A 10,489-nucleotide genomic window follows, 5' to 3' on the forward strand; every position below is an offset into this window, starting at 1 on the left:
TTTTTTTTGCCGCTATTTCCACTTAAGTGTTATATCCTTTTATGTTATTACTATGGTTAAAAATGGAGTAAGGACCTACAGAAAAAAAAATGGAAATAGCGGAAAATTTATCTTATTCGAATTTGAATAATTTTAAAATAACATAAATCGTAATTTATTGGATTTTTCTTGTATAATTGAGCATATCGTGTCTGTATGGCATGGCATAAACGGATATAAAAAAAAGACAGCAAAAGGAAAAAAAATGTTTGGTGAGAGAACAAAAAGGCGTGAAATGTGTGAGAAAGAGATAGATAATGATAATTTATGAATGAATAAAAATGTAATTGGGATTTATGTTTGCCCTCTCTCAATTTATGTATGCCAGGTTGAGATTTTTTTTTCGAATCCCATCTTCGCATTGGATTAATTTTTTACACTCTCGTTTTCTTTCATGTATGAAAAATTTTTATGGAAGGTGTTCTAGTTTTTTTTTTTTGGCAATGAGTGTCATATTTAAGAATGGAGATTAATTTTAGTTTTGGTCTCTGTTGAGGACAGTGAATTTGTGAAATATGGTTTTTAATGAGGGATATGACCTAAGTTTTATGACCTATAAATATCAAAATAAGGCTTTTTATGTAAAATATTTAGGGAAACATTCGAAAATTAAGTGACGCTTAGAATAGCTTTTCAGACAACCCTCTCCTTCACTCCTCATCGTAATGCTTTGGAACAAAATCATAAACCAAAATTTGGATTCGGTAAAAATTTGTAGAACTTCTCCTCCTACCCTCTCCCCTACTCTTAAGCATATCCCGAAACGATCGATCCAAAATCCCACTCCAGAACGATGTGAATCTGACTTGATGAGGGATTCGATTTAAATCAGATTTTGGACCAATTAATTGACTTGTGCTATTTGGGTACGTAATCTACAAACGTTCCCTTATTGGAAGACTTCAATTTTATCGAATCGACTCAAAATTTGTATCGAAATCTCAACTCAATTTGACTAGAATGCATACAAAATTTACTACCCGTGAGGGCTAATAAATTCATTAATTCATTCAAGTCAACTTCGAAATCTGCTTACTCATTTTCTTACTTCGCTGACCTAACAGAATAATTGTGATTCATGTGACCTGGTTTCTTAAATTTAATCGAAAGACAGTGGCTTGCTAGGTCAACGCATCTTGTATTAACCAGAGCCTCATTTTATTGCACTCCACTGTGTGACTTGGATTGACGGTCTCCACCGAGAGAAGGTAAGCAACATGATATAGGACGGTTCTAAAAAAATGTCAGTTAGATGCAAAAACGGATAGTTTGTACAAACTTGGTGATTAAATCAGCAATAGAGTCAGTTTTAAAGCATTTTGTAGTAACCTAGACTCTACATCGGAGCATGGTTCCAGTAAATAAGTAATCACCGCAAGCTGGGTTATGTTGTTGATTGGTAAATTAAATTTAGGACGTGATTGCATATGTTCCGCATTCTCACACCTTATGAACATCAAGCTCTGCTTACAAATACATTCTATAGAGCCAATTAACACCACTCCACACCTGCCATAATTCCATAACATTTCAATATATTCCAAACAAATTCTTCAAACTTGTAGTCCAGCTTGTAGCTATGACATGATAACAAGAACTAATTTCCAATATAAATATTGATTCAAGAAAATAATTCAATTAGTTCTATATAGGTGATTCGTAACATATGTTGAGAAAGTCATGTCTTTAAGGCACGTGTTAATGTCTTCAAATGAACTAATAAACCATCACATTATCTGTAGAGCAAGCAGAAACTTCACACCCAGAACAGAAAAGAATGAATGAAAAACAGCATAATAAACATTTATAGACCCTATAATACTCTCTATTTTTCAACACAGCAAAGCTTATTTAAATAAATCAAATATCGACAAAAAGTCGTCAATAAATATTTGTATCCCCAATTCCTTTTTTGTTCTGATTCCGATAAAATTACAATACTAAAACCTTTAGTGTCTTTTATCCCCAAAATATTTTTTTTATTTGTTTTCAAACACAATTTCAAAAGGCACTAAAAATGAAAAAGCTAAACAATAAAAAAAGAAAACAGAATCGAGAAAAAAAGGAAGGAATGCCATGATATTTCGGTCAAATATTTATTTAGTAATTGAGAGAAAGAATAAGAAAGCAGCAACATGACCTTTCCTTTCTCCCTCCATCTTGTTGCCTTTTTTTGTCCTTCTCCTCTTGAAAAATCACCGCATACCCTCCGCATCACCATCATCATCATCAGCAGTAGCGTCAAAAGAAAAAAAAGCATATACAGAACAAAAAATCTAATTCCAAATGAATTTTGCTATAAATGTTACGGATTCGATACATATAAGTATGTATACATGCACATACCGATATCAACACACAAATTGTCAGGACATTTTTATCTTTATCCGAAATTCGATTTTTATGATCGCTTTTTTGTTGCTTACTTGCTTGCCTGCTTGCTGTCATGCGGTGGAAAAAGGCAATAATATCGTTTTGTATCGTAATCGACAGGGACTAAAACAAAAGCACAAAAAAATATATATAAATGTTGTGGATATAAAAAATATTTTCTTTTTTTCGGGTAAATCCGTGGAAATGGATCAATATAGGTGTTAAACATATAAAATTATCGTAATTTTAATTCAATTTCTGCTGTTTATTGTTCAAATAATAGCAAATTATACAATTTATGCGATGTAATAGCTAGTCCGGAGGCATAATGTTTTACTAGGGAAATGTCAAGATCGATAAAATTTTTTTTAGGGGGAGCTGTAAATTGGCGGTTAAACAGCGTTAAAATTAGACTTCATTAGTATTTTAATAGTCAATCGCCACAAAAATTGTGTTTGTTTTGTGGTTGATGTTCGTTTAGTAGGTAAAATGGATTTAATGTAATTTTAATTCTAAAAGTATTTTATGCTGTTTGAAATTGTTTAAATACTTTTTAGAAGGCTTTTATGTTTTGGAAGATGTGAAGAATTGAGTGAATAAGTGTTGGATTTGTGCTGTGGTCAAATTCAACGATAAGAGCTGTACGATGAGCACTGGAGCACTGGAGCACTGGATAGAGAAATAAAGTTTAAATGAGGCTCACTCTTGGCTCACTCCCTTACAACTCAGGTAATTCAGTGGAAGGAACATGCGACCGGAAACCATACGACGGAGGTTTGAGTCCCATTTGGACTATATTTTGAGGAAGTTTACATTATTCTCTAGAACCTTAGCATCATTAACTCTTCAGATCATTCTGTGCCAGAGCGGCGTAAGGAAGATTAACAGTTAATAATTGTTTATCAATGTTGACCAAAGAGCTCATGGGATAACTGTGTGAGTAACGATTCAAAAGTTCTGGGAATTAGTAGTTATATATAAAGAAAGATCCAGCTTTTGAGGAACTCTAAATGAGGCAATGGGCCCTTGTGCGCCTTCGCTAAGGAAGTAAGTAAGTAATTATTTAACGAGTAAAATTACATGTAAGACCTCTGCACACTCAGTAGACCTACAGTTTAAAGTGGGATCAGGAACACCCTTTTGATGACATTACTGTCTGTAGCCTTCACCGGAGTAACATCTCCACTACATATGATTCGTAAAAGGACTAGTGAACAATTTCTTCTACCGAGTTTCGAATCCATAATAACAGGATCGGTAATTAGATACCGAAGTCCTAAACCATTCCGCCACCGAGCCACTTTGACTCACTTATAATTAAATACCTTTAATAATTCAAAAATTAATCCACAAAACATTCTAAACAAAATTAACCGAAATTCCATAAAAATCTAACTTTTCCAACACAAAATCCAAATTATGCTTCAGAATCTCTAATTGCAAACAATAAGGTAGGTGGACATTACACGCTTGTATAAACATCGAATATGGCACAACACCATAAAATGCTTTATATGCTATGTGTAATGCTGTAAAATCGGCCAAATGACGATTTATCCACAATGTCGCTTAAGTATTATGTACAGTAAAATGGTACATACATACATGAAAAATCCCGTAAGCAATAAAGTAAAAATGCGAAACATTCCAGTTGAGATAACGATTCGAAATAGTTCTTTTCATTTATGTATATGTGAAATACATCTCCTTTATATTCTCGATTATACAATAAGACCTTCTGTATATGCTATTACGCTTACTTTGTGCTCATATGTAACAATTTGTTTGACAGAAGTTTTATACTTTAAATAGATTTAAAGAAATAAAAAAAGAAGTAAGAAAATTTGATTTCGACCCAATTGAATGTGGAAGCAAGCAGAGACTGTATAGAATTTGTACAAAATTTGTAGCTCATAAGAAATGCAGCAGTAACATAATGGTGTGTTGAATAGTTTCAATTCTTCTTGTTCGCTATGGATGTTGAAAATGGATGGCTGAGATTGAGTTGAAAATTTCAATTTTTATACAATTTTATGTGAGAAAAGTAAAATGAAACACCTGCGCTGAGTAGTGATTGCATACATTTTACTGTTGCTTTAACAGCCAAAAGCATAAAAGGAGAAGAAACTTTTTCACTTGAATCAGTCATTTTTTTTTTTGCTACTCACCTTTTCATCAGTAAAAACTCACTTATGCGAGGGTGGAAAAATGAAAAGAAAAAGTTTTCTTTAAGTTTATTGAATATTTACTATATCAGATGTGAGATGTAAGGATTTTTTTTCGTAAAATATTAATAATATTGTTATAGTCACTTAAAGAGACTCATTCTTTTCAACTTTTTTTTTGTTACTTCTCACTTCCACTTATATCTTACCAATCTGTTGAAAGAAAAAGAAAGTTTTGGATTGACAATTTTATAGACAAGGGTATGAAACTTTTGAAGTTGAATGCTTTGACGAAATGAAAGTTTAATAACAAATGAGAAGTTTTTCGTGGGTTTTCTGTTAGTTGAACTGTTTGAAAGGTCATTGACAAGTGCTTTCAAGTTCGTATTTCTGGGAAATATTGTTTCAAACCAGAGTTGGCAGGATTCCAATTTGGATACGCTCACGAGATACATTTCTCGACTTTTGGAGTCCATACTCCAAAAGCACCGCTTATTTACTTACTCTGCTGGTTTTACAGATCAACTGTTATCCATGGTCTCTCTCAGTTGGAGTCTGAAATTGGCTCTATCGCTGGCTGCCTTGGCTAATTGCCAATTCCATGTGCCACACCGTTTCTATCAACAGCTTCCTTCCAAGAAGGAGCACTGCCAATTGTGCTTTTAAACAGAGCTCAAATCTATTCAGATTTTGTTTAGAAAAGTAGATTTGAGTCGAATTAACTCCATGTGAAGTTGACTTAGAGTTCTGCTTTTGAAATTTTATTGAAATAATTTAATGTAAAATATATTCCTGAGTGATAAGGCTGTGATTAGTCGATATTATAATTAGTAATAAACTTGACTTTTGTGGAACTTTTCATAGAATATCATGCTTATAACTAAATGGAAGGTGCCATGATTATGTGTTCACTTCACTCTCAACGTAACGGTCTTAAGGGGAAGCAAGGATGAGATTTTGTTAAGTTTTAAACAATGAATTTTTTTGCTATGGATGTTCATGATATGGTGCATTACGGAGGAGTGGATGGTGGTCCAAAAGTCACGTTACGTAATAAGTGAACAAGCTCATTACAATAGAATGATTCACCAAAAAATATACTGATTACCTCCTTCCCTAAGACTTGCTTGCCGTGCGTTCATAAACGTCTGAAGCTTTGGGTGGTCTAATGTCTCAAAACTATTAACACTTGTTACTATAAAGGGTCAAACACCATCGTCCAAATCATGGTTTATACGATTTTTATTGGAAACAATTGGAGATATCTTGGAGAAATCGTGTATTTTTTCCAATAAATTTTTAAGACTTAATTATAAAATTACGATATTAACGCTTTTGGTTTGATCTAAAAAAATTATAATAATCACGATTTCTACGATCGTGTCCGACCCTAGGAATTTTCATTAGATTCAGAAACTTACAATATAAACTTTCGGCAAATCAATATTTGATGATAAACTAAAACCAAAACTTTAAAACTTGCTAATTATATTTATAGATTCAGCTAAATAGAATCCGATACTTTGCATTACTAATGACATTTCAATCTCATTAAATTGATAGGACAAAAACTTTTGAAAAACTTAACGATTCAATAATTCAAAACATTTAAAGACAAATTAATTAATGACAATTTCAAGTGTCTATCCATTCTTCCATCTTGGTCTTATATTTTCAGTGACTCAACCAAAAAAAAGAAGGTGGAATGTCGTATGAAAAATTCCAAGTTTTCATTCCATCCGCCTCCACATTCTCCTTCTGTTTTTTAGTGGTAGCAACTGTACGAGAAGAACTTACATCTAAAAAAATAAGAAAGAGATTATAGTGTAAGGAAGAAACTTTTTCATTTGCCTTCCAAGTACTTTTTGTTTCTCTTTTTCCTTTTTCTCGATTCCTTGTGCCAACAGAAAGAAGTAGCAAGAAAGGTAAAAGTTTAATCTATTCTCAATATTTATTCTCCACTTTTCCGTTTTGCCTTGTTGAGGAAGCATTTCATGTTTTATTTTTTATTTTTTATGGGGAATAAGAGGAAGTTAGTTTGTGGGTGAGAATATTGTGACAAGAGGTAAGTCTTAATGCTGTGAAGGATTTTCAATGGTTTGTTATGCTAAAAAGCTGTTTTTCTTATGAATCAATTAAATTTGCTTATTTTAATCTGATTTTGAAGGTAAATTAAACCTGGACAGCATTGCTAACTTACTTACTGCAACCATGTTCCTATGTGGAGCTTAGGTTACAACAAAAGGCTTTTCATCTGACTCTGTCACCTAGTTTGTACAAATTCTTTGTCCGCACGTTGAGCTGACATTCTTTCATTACTGTTCTGCATCAAGTAGCTTTTGGAGCTCCTGGTCGCCTTTTCCCTTGTGGATTCCATCCAAGGGCTGTGTAACAAACTTGTGTTTCTGTTGATCTGCTTTTTGCAGAAGCTTATCGTTCAAAGGTCAATCATTTGGATTCCAGTTCCAAAACATCCAGAGAATCCTTCCACTTTAGAACGGTGAGACTTTGGCATTGTGCCTGATTTAAATAAAATCCTGTGTTAAATTTAAGTCACGTCGGCTTGGAACCTGATTAAAATTGGTCGATTTGTACCATTTGAGATAGAAGTTGATAGTATTTATTTTAGATGGATATGTTGCATGAATAAACTATTATTTTTGACTGCATAGTTACCCTTAAAATAGCAGAGCGGTGTAGAGCACTGAACCTAATTGTATGCTTTCCTGAAATTTTGGTCCTGTAAGATTTTCAGAAGGTTTCGGTCAGGTACCGAGATAGCAAAGTGAAGCGGAGATATTGATAGGAAATAGACACAAATTAAATTTTAATTAATATTCCTTTATTCATTTTGTATTTTGAATAGCATCCAATCACTATCGTCAATAGTATCACTTTTTATACTGGTTGACACTATTTCTGATTCTATTGAATAAAACAGCATACGATCAAACATGTCTGAATTCATAGATCTTGGGTTATATCCCACATTGTTTGATCCAACTGTTAAATGATTGCTTAAGTTGATCTTGATTTCATCCAACATAGTTCTTCCATGTTTAGGTTCATGACAGCTCCAGTCGATTTCCATATTTTTCGCCAAATTGATGCTTCTTAACCTTTTGAGACCATCAAAAACGTCTTTAGGTAAATATGAGATTTGATTCTTGTAAAATGAAAGCATTTTAAGATTTGGCACAAAATCAAAGACATCTGAACTAAGCGATGTGATTGAATTAAAATTCAGGTGCAATTTTCGAAGTTTTCTTAATCCAATCAAATCATCCTTTGATATAGCTTTTAATCCACATGAAACGACTAAAATTGACCTTAAATTTGGATAATATTGGTACAAATTACATGGAAAGACTTCAATTTGTTGACCAGTCATTATGAATGTGTGGACATCAGCATTTGATCTGCCTTCTAGATGAGTTCCATTGATGCTGTTGATACGTCCTAATGGTAATAATGTATGGACTGATGAGATTCGACAAATGTAAATAGTTTTGTCCTTCTTCATTGATGAGTAGTTGACGAAATCACAGTTGAGGATCATTTTTAAGCTTGATGATTTTTGATAAACTTTACACTTGAAATTATTTGAACTTTTAATAATTTTTTTAAAATTTGTCCGAATTTTTAAACAATTTTATATATTTTGATACAAATTTTAGATTTTTGAAACTTGTTGTCCAATTGTATTGTTGTGTTTACTAAGAGTGAACGGTGATTGATAACATAAGAACAAAATTTGGATGTTTTATATTAGTTCAGGTACCTAAAATTAAATAAAGTATTGCATTTTGGTTGATGAGATTCAATTTGCGAAACTTAATTTTGTTTACAAAAATCTCAACTAAATTTTGTAGGTATTTTTTAAGTATTTTTTGGAACTGTACCTAAGTTTTTACAAATTTAAGTATATTGTGTTGATATCCGAATTTAACGATTAAATCAAGAAGCAGAAGTTGTCGACCGTGAAAGGATTGCATTTGGAAACGGGAATTGGAAAACGGTAGCCAGCGATAGAGCTGTTTTAGGCGACATGTAAGGAAGGTCATACATCACAATTCATCTGGACGGCCAGCAACGTAAGTAATTAAGCAATAAAGAAGCAGTCTTTGATTTGTATCTAAACTGCCTAACTTTCTTATTTAGTGGACCCTTCAGTATGCTTTCCCGAAATCCCTGTCCCGGAAGATTTTCGGAAAATCCCCGGTCCCGATATCAAGAAAGCATACCTCATTGACGTCTTAAAAACGTGATCATCTGTTACGGTGCATTTCTTACCGTTGATAAGATGACTTAGCGTTGTCTAAAGACTATTAATTTCAGGAGCAAAACATGAGATCATGATCATCATAATTGATATTTTCGATTAGTTCCCGAACGACACAAAAGAAGAAGGCTTTGTTACAGAGCTTTTAAGGGTCATATGGAAGTCAGACAGATGCGTCTTCAATTACTTACTTAATTATTTACTGTAACCATGCTCTGATTTGGAGTCTAGGTTGATACAAAAGGCCTTTCATCTTATTCTATTGCTGACCGAATCACAAAGTTTGTACAAATTCTCAGTTTTGACATTTTATTAGTATTCTTTCATCACCGTCTTACGCAACGTTGTTTTTGGAGCATCAGGACGCATTTACCCTTGTGGATTCTAGAAAAAGAAGATTTTAAAAATTGAAGATTTTTTCCACGAGTGTGGGGAAGGAGGTGTTGATACTAATCAATGGACATCCTCTGAATCGATCCTTCTATATCAATCTCCTAATTATTTCATTCACCTAAGTCCTTCGTTAGGCATTAAACTTTTTCACTAAACAATAATGCCTTGACTTTTGGATTGACATCTTTACGTCATTGAATAATCCAAAAACAATCAATTTCAAAATTTCTCATCAATCTGAGCTTCATTAAAAAATGCTTTACAGAACAAAAAAAGAATCATTCATCTTTGATTATGGAAACATAAACAAACAGTTTTTCTTATTGGTGGAAGTGATTAATGAAATTGTTGAAAAAATATTTACATTGAAAACTGTCCTTGGATTCACATCAAACTCAATATCAATTTCACATCATTAATTATCAATAGACTTGTCAGTTGTGTTGATGAAGAAAAAAAAAAGAGAAAATTTGTGAATTTTTATAGCTGAAAAATGATACTTTCGGTAAATATTCTTGGAATGGAAAGCTGAAGTGAAAAGAGATGAAAATATTTGAATTATTCGATTTCAATCAAGTGGCAATGGCATGAGAGAAAGGTTCTTAAATTGAGTAACAAGATACAAATCAACAGCAATTGATGGTGAGGAAAGGAACGAGAGAAACTCAAGGATAAAAATAAGACGAGAATTGATGAAAATTTAACCCATTTTTTTCATTCATTCTTCATTCCTTTCTTGATATCTGAGTAAATAAATTATTCACTATTGAAATTGATATTTTATTTAAGCAATCAATCGAATGAAGAAGTCATCAGCTCCGTTTCTCAGTCATCTGCTTATGAAATTTCAACTTTTTTTTTCTTCTGTATCGATTTTAGATTCTCGTGTTTTATTGATGCTCTACTTAACGTGAGTTCGAAATTGATGGTACTTAAATGTGATGATGCTGTCAGGATCATATTCAGGAGGAAGGGGTCATCAAACCCACATTTTTTTGGAAGTAGTCCTTCAATTTGCTAGGATTTTTCATGAAAAATTCATAAAACCCGTTTGTGGTTCGTGCATAAAAATATCAAGTTCCCCTCCCCTTTGCATCAAAAATTGACCCTCGTCATACGAAGTTTTAGTATTAAAAATCTGAAAATTCATCTATTTTTGGATTTTTTGGAAAAATTCCCGGCCCACACTTACTAACTTACTGGAACCATGCTCCGACTTGGAGCCTAGATTGCTACA

The sequence above is a fragment of the Chironomus tepperi genome, unplaced genomic scaffold (genome assembly GCF_022539635.2).
Source record: "Chironomus tepperi strain 1889 unplaced genomic scaffold, CSIRO-AGI_Ctep_v1 contig_406, whole genome shotgun sequence".
NCBI lineage: Eukaryota > Metazoa > Arthropoda > Insecta > Diptera > Chironomidae > Chironomus > Chironomus tepperi.